The 11,900-nt window shown below is 39.6% G+C and overlaps 1 pseudogene across 1 annotated transcript; it reads right to left on the reverse strand.

The window, feature by feature from the left end:
- Positions 1-10,550: 10,550 nt before the first annotated feature.
- Positions 10,551-11,029, reverse strand: LOC308552831 (large ribosomal subunit protein uL23 pseudogene; annotated as a pseudogene). Its single transcript has one exon. The product of its transcript is annotated as a large ribosomal subunit protein uL23 pseudogene (transcript).
- Between the last annotated feature and the right edge of the window lie 871 nt (positions 11,030-11,900).

Raw genomic sequence — 11,900 nt, forward strand, 5'->3', positions numbered from 1 at the left:
CTCAGCAGTTGAGCGTTGACTTAGGATCCAGGAGATCACGATTCGATTCCCGGTCAGGGCACATGCCCAGGTTGTGGGCTTGACCCCAGCAGGGGGTGTGCAGGAGGCAGCCCATCAATGACTCTCATCATTGATGTTTCTCTCTCTCTCCCTCTCTCTTCCTCTCTCTGAAATCAGTAAAGACATATATTGAAGAAAAAAAGTGAAACTTTTATTCAACAAAAGACACCATAAATAAGTGATAAGACAACCCACAAACTTCTCTTTGCAATGAAAGAAGATAAAGTATTATAAAGCATATATTATACCACTGGACATTGACAAGGGGTGGGCATCCTCATATCACTGGTTCTAAACTTTCTCATTTTTTTTTTTAAATTCTGTCTTTTTTTAAAAAATTATTTTATTTTTATTTTATTTAGAGAGAGAGGAAGGGAGAGGGAAAGAGAGAAATACCAATCGGCTGCCTCCTGCACATCCCCGAACCAGGGATCGAGCCCACAATCCGGGCATGTGCCCTTACCAGGAATCCAACGGATGGCCTCTTGGTGCATGGGACAACCCTCATACAACTGAGCCACACTGGCCAGGGAAAACTCTGCCTTGATTAACATGTTATCTGACTATACCATCACTTTGCTCCTTGTTTTACCCATCCTCTTATCCTGAGATCTCTCTTTCCTTAAAGATTTTAGCTGGTACTTCAATGTCATTCCAATACTATTCTCATCATAATTCTTGGTGATTTCAATATTCACTTACTGATATGGTAATTCAAAAACCTAGTTTCTAAAGTTTTTGGACTTCTTCTCCAATAATATTGTTTTCCATGTTAGCCACCCACTAACATGGTCATGTCTCTAGAACTGCACTGTTCGATATGGTAGGTACTAGCTTCATGTTGCTTTAAATTTCATTTCCTTAGTTGGCCCATTTCCAGTGATCAGTGCCACCAGTGGCAACAATAATAAACAGTGGATATAGAACATTGCCATTATCACAGAAAGTTCTAATGGATAGCGCTGCTCTGGACCTTGTCATTACCCATAACAGCAACTCCTCCATAATGTCAATATTAAGCATCACACTCCCTGATCAAGACTTTTAAAAAAAATTTTGTTAACTTGCCCTAGCCGGGTTGCTCAGTGGTTAGAGCATCAGCCCTCAGACCAAAGGGTCCCAGGTTCCATTCTGGCCAAGAGCATGTACCTTGATTGCAGGCTCAACCCCCAGCCCCAGTCAGGGTGCGTGTGGGAGGCAACCAATGGGTGTGTCTTTGTCTCTCGCACATCAATGTTTCTCTCCCCTCACCCTTCCACATTCTCTGTAAAGCAGTGGAAAAAATTATTATCATCACAGAAAGTTCTTTGATTGAGGGTTAAAACATTTTTTGTTAACTTTATTGGGGTCACATTGTTTAATCACATTATATAAATTCTAGGTGTATGACTTTGTTGTTTTGTTTTGTTTAATACTCACCTGAGGACATGTTTATAGAGAGGAAGGGAGGGAGAGAGAGAGGAACATCGATTTATTGTTCCACTTATTTATGCATTCATATGTTGCTTCTTGTATGTGCCCTGAACAGAGATCAACCCTCAACCTTGATGTATTAGGACGATGCTCTAACCAACTGAGCTGCCAGGCCAGGGCTCTATTGGATCTTTTCTACCATCATAAAAACACAGTTTTATTTCTTCCACATGAAAAAAACCCACTACTATTGACCTCAATTTTCCCTCTAGTTACTCCTCCATTTCTTTCCTTCACCTTTTAGCAAAAATCCTTAAAAGGGCAGTCTGCCTATACCCACTGTCTCTATCTTCTCTCCTCCTATTCTCTTTTGAATCCACCTTCATCAAGTCTTTGCCCTGCACCATGTCATCAGTTCTCTTGTCAAGATCACCAAAGAGCCCGGCCGGGCGTGGCTCAGCGGTTGAACATCCACCTAGGATCCAGGCGATTGGGGTTCAATTCCTGGTCAGGGCACATGCCCGGGTTGTGGGCTTGATCAATGACTCATCATTGATGTTTCTATCTCTCTCTTCCTCTCCTTTCCTCTCTCTGAAATCAATAAAGATATATTAAAAAAAAAAAAAAAAAAAGATCACCAAAGAGTTCCACATGGCTAAACCTAATGGTCAATATGTGTCCTCATCTTGCTTGACCCGTTAGCAACATGTGACACAGCTGATCCCTCCTATCTTCTTGAGACGCTTTGCTTGACTTCTAACCTGGCTTTCTCCCTATCTTATTAGTTGTCCTTCTCAGTCTCCTTTGTTAGTTTTTCCCCATGTCCCTGACCTCTGAACATTGAAATATATCAGTCTTTGGATTTCTTCTCTTCAGTGTCTACACTCACTTTGTGGTAGATTAAATGGTTTGCAACTATTTGTTCCCTCCCTTCTATGAGGATTGTATATCCACACCCTTTGGATTAGTCTTGATATGCCTCTTCTGTGTACAATATACATCCCTGTCCTATCGCAGGGTTGGGCTATGTGACTTTCTTTGGTCCGTAGAATGAAATGAAAGTGTGTGGTATATGTCACATGCAGGGGAAGCTTTAAATTGGATTGCACTGTTTAGTTTGGCCTCTTTTGTCTCTGCCCTTTGCTGTGAGTATGGTATGTGCCAGACTGTGGCTATTTCTTCAGCCTAAGCCCAAAATTAAAAGATACTTGAATCAGACACGTAGCTAGCCCACAGCCTAAAGCAGAGCTGTAATCAACTTGTTGCCCGTATATAACAAGAGCAAGAAATAAATGTTTGTTGCTATAATCTACTGAGATTCGGGGTTGTTTGTTACATCAACAATGTTCACTAATAGAACTTCCTTTAAATTTTCCTGAATGCCAGCTCATATATCCAGTTACCAACTGGACACCTCCACTTGAATGTCTTAAAGGCAACTCAAACTCAATAGGCCCCAAAATAAGCTTTTGATCCTCTCCACAAATATGGTCTTAAAGTTTCTCCATTATTAACTAATGGAAACTCTTTCCTTCTAAGACAAAAACCCTACAGTCATCCTGCTTTCTTACTTTTGCTTATATTTCTTGCCTAATTTATCAACAAATCATATTAGTGTTACTTTCTAAAAAAATCTACATTCTGAAAACTTCTCACTCCCTTCACTGGTGCCACTTTGGCCCACGCCACTGTCATTTTTACCTATTTATAACCATACCAATCCTCCCCACCACTGGTTTGGTCACCTTTGTTTTCTCCATCCACAATCTCAGCTCCTAACCTTACTAGAGAAAGTTCTTCTCGAGTAAGAAAACAAAAGTTAAATAGTAACTAACCAGCAAATACCACCTGATCTCAGCTAGGTCAGAGCTACTCATGAGTTATCTTTTAGCTTTCTCTAATCACTTTTTACCACCTCAGTATCACCTTAGCACATGCCACCATTATCTCTTACTTGGATACTTTTTTTTTTGACTGATACAAATTTTCTTTTTCATGCTAAAATTTTTACAAATGTTATTGTGTCATACACAATTACAAGAACAACAGTTACAAGTGAACTAAAAAGCAGCATTTTGGGGCACTTCTACTTATTTTACTATCATAGCATGTTTTGTTACATGAACAGCAACAATAGTTATAATTGCAGAACTGTTAGACTTGGAAATTTAATAACTGTCTTATGATGAAGGCTAATACATAATATAAACAAAGAGTAACTGCCCAAACATAGTCTCATATTCTATAGTATTTTTTATTCCATAATTAGAATCATGGGTTAGAATCTACCCAGTAATGCCATCATTCAAATATCTGACCAAGCAGGTTAGGTCAGCAAGCATTTCAAATCATTTTCCAAAATCTTACTTAATATAGTTCTGCAAGGACCTGGATTATTTTGAAAGCTGCTCAGTTTACTCCTGCCTTTGTCCCCTACAGTGGATCTTTTAAAGCAGTAAGTCAGATTGTGTCACTCCTTTGCTCAGATTTTCCTTTTCCTCAAATGGCTTCCCACCTCACTGAGAGTAAAAGTCAAGTCCTTATAATGGTCTACAACATCCTTTACATTCTGCACAGACACCATCCCCACCTTGTTGCTCAAATCTCATCTCTTACGATTCATGTTTCTCATTCAGCTTTGGCCACACTGTCCTCCTTGCAATTCCTTGAACACACCATTTATGCTTCAACTGCAGGGCCTTTCCATTTGTTGTTTTCTCTATCTAAGATGCCATCTAAGTATCTCTATGGCCTGTTTCCTTATCTCCTTCAGGGTTTATTCAAATATCACCTTCTCAGTGAGGCCTTCCTTGACCCCTGCCCCTAACTATTTTAAATTGCAACCCTTCCCCAGAACTCCTTATCCCCCTCTCTTGCTTTGTTTCTCTCTACAGACAGTCCCTGATTTAAGATGACCCCATTTACAACTTTTTAACTGTATGATGGTGCAAAAGTGATACGCATTCAGTAGAAACCGTACAATGAGATGATTTTGCTCAAATGTAGGCTGATGTAAGTTTCTGAGAATGCTTAAGGAAAGCTAAGCTAAGTAATGATGCTCAGTGGGTTAGGTGCCCCACTGTAAGTTGAAGAGCATCTCTAGCATTTATCACAGAGTATGTAAAATTTAGCAAACCATAACCTTTGTTTATTTACTGTGTTCATTGTTTCTCTCCCTATACTAGAATTTAATCTTCATGAACTACAAGCTTTGGAGGTCTGTCTTGTTCACTGCTGTATCCTCTGAGCATAGTAAGTGCTCAATAAGTATATGTGGAGAGAATCAGTATAGATAACAAAATACCCAGGATATATAAAGTACTCCTACATGTCAAAGGAAACATAAAAACAAACAACTGAAAAATTAGCCAATGCCCAGCCAGTGGGGCTCAGCGGTTGAGCATCAACCTATGATCCTAGAGATCACAGTTCGATTCCTGGTCAGGGCACATGCCCAATCCCCAGTATGGGATGTGCAGTATGGGGCCTACAGGAGGCAGCTCATCAATGACTCTCTCATCAATGATGTTTCTGTCTCTCTCTCTCCCTCTTCCTTTCTCTCTGTGAAATCAATAAAGGCATTTAAAAAAATTTTTAAAAATCAGTGAGATACTGAAAATTTAAAAAAAAAAAAGACAGATTAACCAAGGATATAGATAATGACTTCTCAGAAGACACACATAATCAATAGACCTAAGAAAAGGACTCAACCTCACTAGCAATCAGTGAATTAAACAAAATGAGATATCTTTTCATAAGGATCAGATTGGCAATAATTTTAAAAGTCTGACAATACCAAACGTTGGCAAGGATGTAGAGCACTGTGAACTCCATACACTGCTGTTGCAACTTTGAATATTTGAAATATGTAGTAAATACTAGAAAGACACATAACCTTCACCCAGAGATTCTAGTCCTAGATATAAAGCCAAGAAATAAGTGCTAACATGTCTTTTTAAGAGAGGCATGTAAGGGAATGTCCATGTCAGCATTATTAATAGCCCCAAACTAGAAACTCAAATGTCCATTAATAGTAGAATAAATACATACATTTGGTACATGCATATAATGGAATATTTTACAGCAATGAAAATGAGAAAACTGTAGTAAAAAAAAAAACACATATGAAAACTATCTGAAACTACCTAAAGGTCAAAGGGCAAGGGAAGCTGGAAGATGTAATTCCACATGATACAACACAGAGAAGGGAAAGTGTGGGAGATGGTTCTGAAAGCAAATAGGACATCGACAGGCACACATGAGAAACTGGGTTTGAGTGCAGATCCTCTTGCTGCTGAGATGGAAGGGCCCCCGTAGTCTAGTCAGCCTATTTCTAGACAACCCAGAATGAGTCCCATGAATCATTTTTGGATTATCCTGTTTGTCACTCTACAATATGTTTCATTTTCCACTCTTTATCCCCTTTATTTACTCACTTCATTAATCAAGCATTCATTCATTTATCAGATAGTGTGCTGGATGCTATAGAGAACAAAAGGAAGTATAAGATGTGAACTCGGTCCCCTGGGAGTTTGAATCTACTTTCAATGAAAATACTTACCACATTTATTAGCTCTTTAAAAACACACACACAATATCGCTCTGGCCAGTTTTGCTCAGTGGTTAGAGTGTTGGCCCTCGGACTAAAGGGTCCCTGGTTCAGTTCTGGCCAAGGGCACATACCTCAGTTGCAGGCTCGATCCCTGGCCTGACCGGGGCCAAGCGTGGGAGGCAACCAATCAATATGTCTCTCCCACATCGATGTTCCCTTCTCTCTTTCTCCGAAAAGCAATGGAAAAAACATCCTTGGGTGAGTATTAAAAGCATAATATCATAAGGTAGTATACTAAGTATCCTGAGAACTCGGGCCAGAAGAGGATTGTTTTTGACTGAGATAGACAAGAAGATTTCTAGGAGAAAGTAGAATTTCAACTATATTTTAGAAGGTGGCTAAAGTTTCTTTGGGCATACATGGGGGAAAGCTCATGAATAATAACTCGTGATGATAGAGGGTATAGCAGGGGTTCAGAAAAGGGCATCCAGTAGAGGTAGGGGAAGTGCAGGGAACAATAGGGGGAAAAGGGGAAGTAGGAAGGTTGGGACTGTATTGAAGAACCTTGAAAGGGATGCTAAGTACTTTCAACTTAATAGGTTTTGATATGGGAATAATTTGGTCAAAAAATGTTACAGAGAAATAAACTGGTAGAGGCAATGCAAATGAACTTGGAAAAAGGTGTGTGGAAGCTTATCTATTTATTAAGAAAAAGAGATTAAGTTAACTGCTTCATATGCATTATTTCCTTTAATTATTACAATAACTCTGTAAGATAGGTCTCAGTATCCTAATTTTTTAGGATAAAAACCTGAAATTGAGAGAGAGTTCATTTCAGAAAGTCCCACAGGAAAGAAATGCTAGAGCCATCCCTCAATCCAGGTCTCCTTTACTCCAAAGACTATAATACTTTTACTCTCTGCTATACTGTCTCTATTGTAATACAGTGGCACCTCGGGTTTCTAACGTCTCCGTTGCCGAAATTTCAGTTTACAATCACCGTAAACCAGGAAGGAAATGCTTCGGTTTTCGAACACGCCTCGGAAGTCGAACTTGCCCCACGGCTTCCGCTGAGGGCAAGATCCTGAGGCCTCGCTGTGGGCTGTGGATCCCTTGGTTTTTCAAACCTTTCAGAACTCAAACGGTCTCCAGAACGGATCACATTCGAAAGCCGAGGGACCACTGTACTGCCAATTAGATTCTATCCGTCTCCAAGGAGGAGGTGGCGTGCATGTGATCTAAGGGGGTAGAGGTGAGAAAGGTCAAAAGCAAGCATTGAAAACAATAATTTTCAACTTGGGGAAAGTACTGATGCATGTGGATGAGGTAGGCGGCTTCAGAGATGGTCCCCAATGATCCCTGCTTCCTCGTATTCACATCCTTGCTTAATCTTCTCCCCTTCCGTGGGGACTAGATTTAGCGGCTTATTTCTAATGAATAGAGAATACCACAGAAGTGATAGGCGGTCACCTTCAAAATTAGGTGACTGTGGCTTCTGTCTTGGGGGTTCACTCATGCTGTCTCTCTTTTGGATTTTTAGCTGCCATCTCAAGAGCATCGCTATTGAGAGGTGCATGTGACAAGGAACTGACATCTCAGGTCAACAGCCAGTGAGGGTCAAGCCTTGCAGACAGCCATGTGAGTGAGCTTGAAAGCAGGAGCTCTCCCAGTCAGGCCTTGAGAAGACTGCAGCCTTGTCCAACACAGCTTGATGTCAACCTTTGAGCGAGAAACTCTAAGCTAGAGGCACCCAGCTGATCCACTTCCAGGCTCCTGACCCATGGAAATTGTGAAATAATATTTGTTGTTTGTGAGATATTTGTTTTTTTTCCAGCCATTAAGTTTTAGAATAGTGTGGTATACAGCAATGGATGACTAATAGGAAAATAGTGGTATTGGTAGAGTGTATCAGAATTACTTAGAGGCGTTAAAAAAATTTTTAATACTGGCACTCTGGTATGCTTGTATATCTTTTTTTTTTTTTTTTTAACCTTATTGATTTCAGAGAGAGGAAAGGAGAGGGAGAGAGAGAGATAGAAACTTCAATGATGAGAGAGTCATTGATCGGCTGCCTCCTGCACGCCCCCGACTGGGGATCGAGCCCGCAACCCGGGCATGTGCCCTGACTGGGAATCGAACCCGATCGCCTGGGTCCTAGGTCGACGCTCAACCGCTGAGCCATGCTCGGCCGGGATGCCTCACTTTTAAATGTCAAAAACCACCAAGGGTCACCAGATATTGGAAGAAAGATTCTAATACAAAAGATAAGAAATCCTCAAACATTTAAAAAATAAATTCACAAGGAATAGAAATAATACATGGAACAGAAAAAAACATAAATGTTATAATTATAATTCATATTCATATAAAGATAGAGAAAATATTGCACCTTTGAAGCAAGAATAGGAAACCATTAAAAGGGAACATTCATAGCCTGGCTAGCGTGGCTCAGTGGTTGAGCATCCACCCATGAACCACGGGGTCACCAGTTCAATTCCCAGTCAGGGCATATGCCCAGGTTTCCGGCTCAATGTCCAGGTTTTCGGGCTCGATCCCCAGTAGGGGGCCTGCAGGAGGCAGCCAATAGATGTTTCTCTCTCCCATCAATGTTTCTATCTCTCTATCCCTCTTCTTTCCTCTCTCTCTCAAATCAATAAAAACATTTTTTTAAAAAGAGGAACATTCATAGAATTATAAGAGTTTGTGAATACTGAGAATATGATAGCAAAAATACAAAATTCAATATAAGGGTTGGAAAATTATGTTGAAAATATCTGTTAATAAAATATAGAAGGTGTATTGAATTGTACACTTGAAACCGGTATGGTTCTGCAAACCAATGTCATCCCAAAATGGAAAGAAAGGATAATAAAATCTGAAAATCAACATAGGAAATTTAGCATCCAACTAAAAGGAGTTTCAGAAAGAGAACAGAGAAAATCTGAGAGTAAAAATCAAATACTTGAAGAAAATTTACAAGAATTAATTGATATGAAATCCTAAAAAGATTCTAGAGAATAAAACAGATCGATCAGGAAGGAGAAACAGAATGATATTAGATTTCTCATAGCAATACTAGAAGCTAGAAGGTAACAAAACAGTCACCCCAAAATTGTCAGCAAAGTGGATTTCCAATCTAGAATTCTAAACAAACTTTCAATCATGTATAAGGGTACAATAAAAAACATATGCAAGACCTCAAAAAATTTACCTCCAGGCAACCCTCCTGAGGAAGCTATTAGAGAAAGCATTCCCCCAAAACAATGGAAGAAACCAGGAAAAAAGGATCCTAAATAGGTGAGAGGAGGAAATTACCAGAAGTCCCAAGTGGCCAGCTGTACAACAGGAATAGAAAGCAGCCTGTCACAGATTGGAACAAGAGGATGAAGGCCTCCAGAAAGTGGGGGGGAAAACCTGAAGCTGATCAATCACCTGTTGAATTTAGCTGTATAAAGAGGAGTTTTACAGCTCTGGGGAGAGGAAAAGGGTAAGTCATGTAAGTACATAGAGAACAAAGCAAACACAAAAACGAGGTAATTATTATAATATTATTCTTATGTAAAAGGAAATATAATCATAATACACTTTATATATCAGCAGTGAACAATATTTTGCATGAGCATAACAATGTAAACATTGAATTAATCAAAATTTCTATATTGGAAGGGTGGAGGTACAGAGAAAGATGATTTTTTTAAAAAAATATATCTTTATTGATTTCAGAGAGAGGAAGGGAGAGGGAGAGAGAGAGACAGAGAGAGAGACAGAGGGAGATGAGAGAGTCATTGATCGGCTGCCTCCTGTACGCCTCTGACTGGGGATGGAGCCCACAACCCCGGCATGTGCCCTGACCTGGAATTGAACAGCGATCTCCTAGATCCTAGGTTGACGCTCAACTGCTGAGCCACACCCGGCCGGGTGATGATTGTTTTTTTATACTGGTTGATTTTAAGTTATGCCTGATGCGACTCAAGGTGGAAATATCAACAAACTGTAGAATGTCAAGCTAGAGATACTCATTAATTTTTAAATTATTGATTGATTTAGAGAGAGAGAGATACCAATTTGTTGTTCCACTTATTTATCATTCATTGGTTAATTCCTGTATGTGCCCTGACTGGGGATTGAACCCACAACCTTGGTGTATTGGGATAGCCCTTTAACCAATTGGGCTATGTGGCCAGGGCTAAGATGCTCATTTTTTGAGCAATCTGCTTGAGATGTGGAAGTGGGTATGATTACAAAAAGGGGCATAGTAGAGACTGAGTTGAAGACTGAGAATAGACTCTGGACCCTCTTTAGGGTCAGAGGAAGAAAAATATTCAGTAAAGATGTAAATAAGTAGTCAGAAGAAGAATTACTTGAAATAGGAAACTTCATGAGAAATAAGGGAAAAGAAATTCTGAAAAAATATGTACTAATATAAAATGTTTCAGAAAGCTCAAGGAAGATGAACTTGGTTTTATTTTTATTTTTTTAATATAGTAAAAAAAATTATATTTAGAATTGGCCAGCTCAATTCACTTTAGATGATCCCAGTTTTGTTGGCAATTTTCAAAGCATTATAGTCAGCAGCCAGTAGAACATATGCCCTCCTCTCTCCATCAGGCCTGATGATGGTGTTGACCTTGGCCACATCAATGTCATAGAGTTTTTTCATAGCCTGTTTGATCTGGTGCTTGTTGACCTTGACATCCATAATGAACACAAGTGTGTTGTTGTCTTCTATCTTCTTCAAGGCTGAATCAGTGGTCAGGGTGACCTTGATGATGGCATAGTGGTCAAGCCTGTTTCTCTTGGAGGCGCTCGTCCAAAAATATTTGAGCTGCTTTCTGAACTGCAGTGTCTTGGGCCATTGGAAGGTGGATAACATTTGGATCTTTTTCTTTGTGGCTGTTGACCTTTCAGCACTACCTTCTTTGCCTTCAAAGCCTTTGCTTTGGCTTCGACTTTGGGAGGGTAAGGGGCAAGGACTTCCCTCTTTGCTTTCAGTGACACCTTCATGAAAAGTCAAAGGCTTTTAATGATTTAAAAAAAAAGTCATTGGTGACCTTCCACAGAGGAGTTTTATTCTAGTGGGGTGGGAAGAAGAATTTGGGAATGGGGTATGAGGCAGCAATATGACAGTCTTAAAAAAATTCCTGGCATTACATGGTACCAAAGTATCCGTGGTGCCATGGATTATTTGCTGATTGAAAGCGAGGGAAAAAGTAACTTAACACTGGGGAGATCTGGCTGTTGCCTCCTTAACTCCTTAACTCAGTAATTAATATTAACATCACTAAAAGTGGGATGATTAGAAGTAATGTGACTAAAATGTGATGCAATAAAAAATACACAGCATCAGCTATGAATATTCCTGACAAAAATGTTTAACTTGAATTGAAATCTCCAGGTTACAGGAAATAAGGGATAGATGAACATGTTAAATGACTGCAAAGAAAAGAAACAATCAGACAAATCCAGAGGTGGGACATTAGATAGGGACAATGGACCCAGTTCAACAATTCACAAACATAAAAAAGAGGGAAAGGGGCACTGTTGAAGTCAGAAGAGAATTAAGCCCTGGCTGGTGTGGCTCAGTTGGTTGCAGTGTCATCCCATACACTGAAAGGTCTCAGGTTTGATTCCCAGCCAGGGCTCATACTCAGGTTTTGGGTTTGATCCCCAGTTGGGGCATGAGCTGGAGGCAACTGTTTGATGTTTCACTTTTACTTCAATGTTTCTTTTTCTTTAAAATAATTTTTTTTTATCTTAAAGGGTGATATAATTAACAAAGTTTAAAACAAGACAAAATGCCCACTATTACTTGGGGAAATAGGCTATTTAACAAAAATACTGAATGAAGTCTACCAATGAGCAGTTAACTTATGAT

Source organism: Miniopterus schreibersii (assembly GCF_964146895.1).
Source record: "Miniopterus schreibersii genome assembly, chromosome: 2".
NCBI classification, from domain to species: domain Eukaryota; kingdom Metazoa; phylum Chordata; class Mammalia; order Chiroptera; family Miniopteridae; genus Miniopterus; species Miniopterus schreibersii.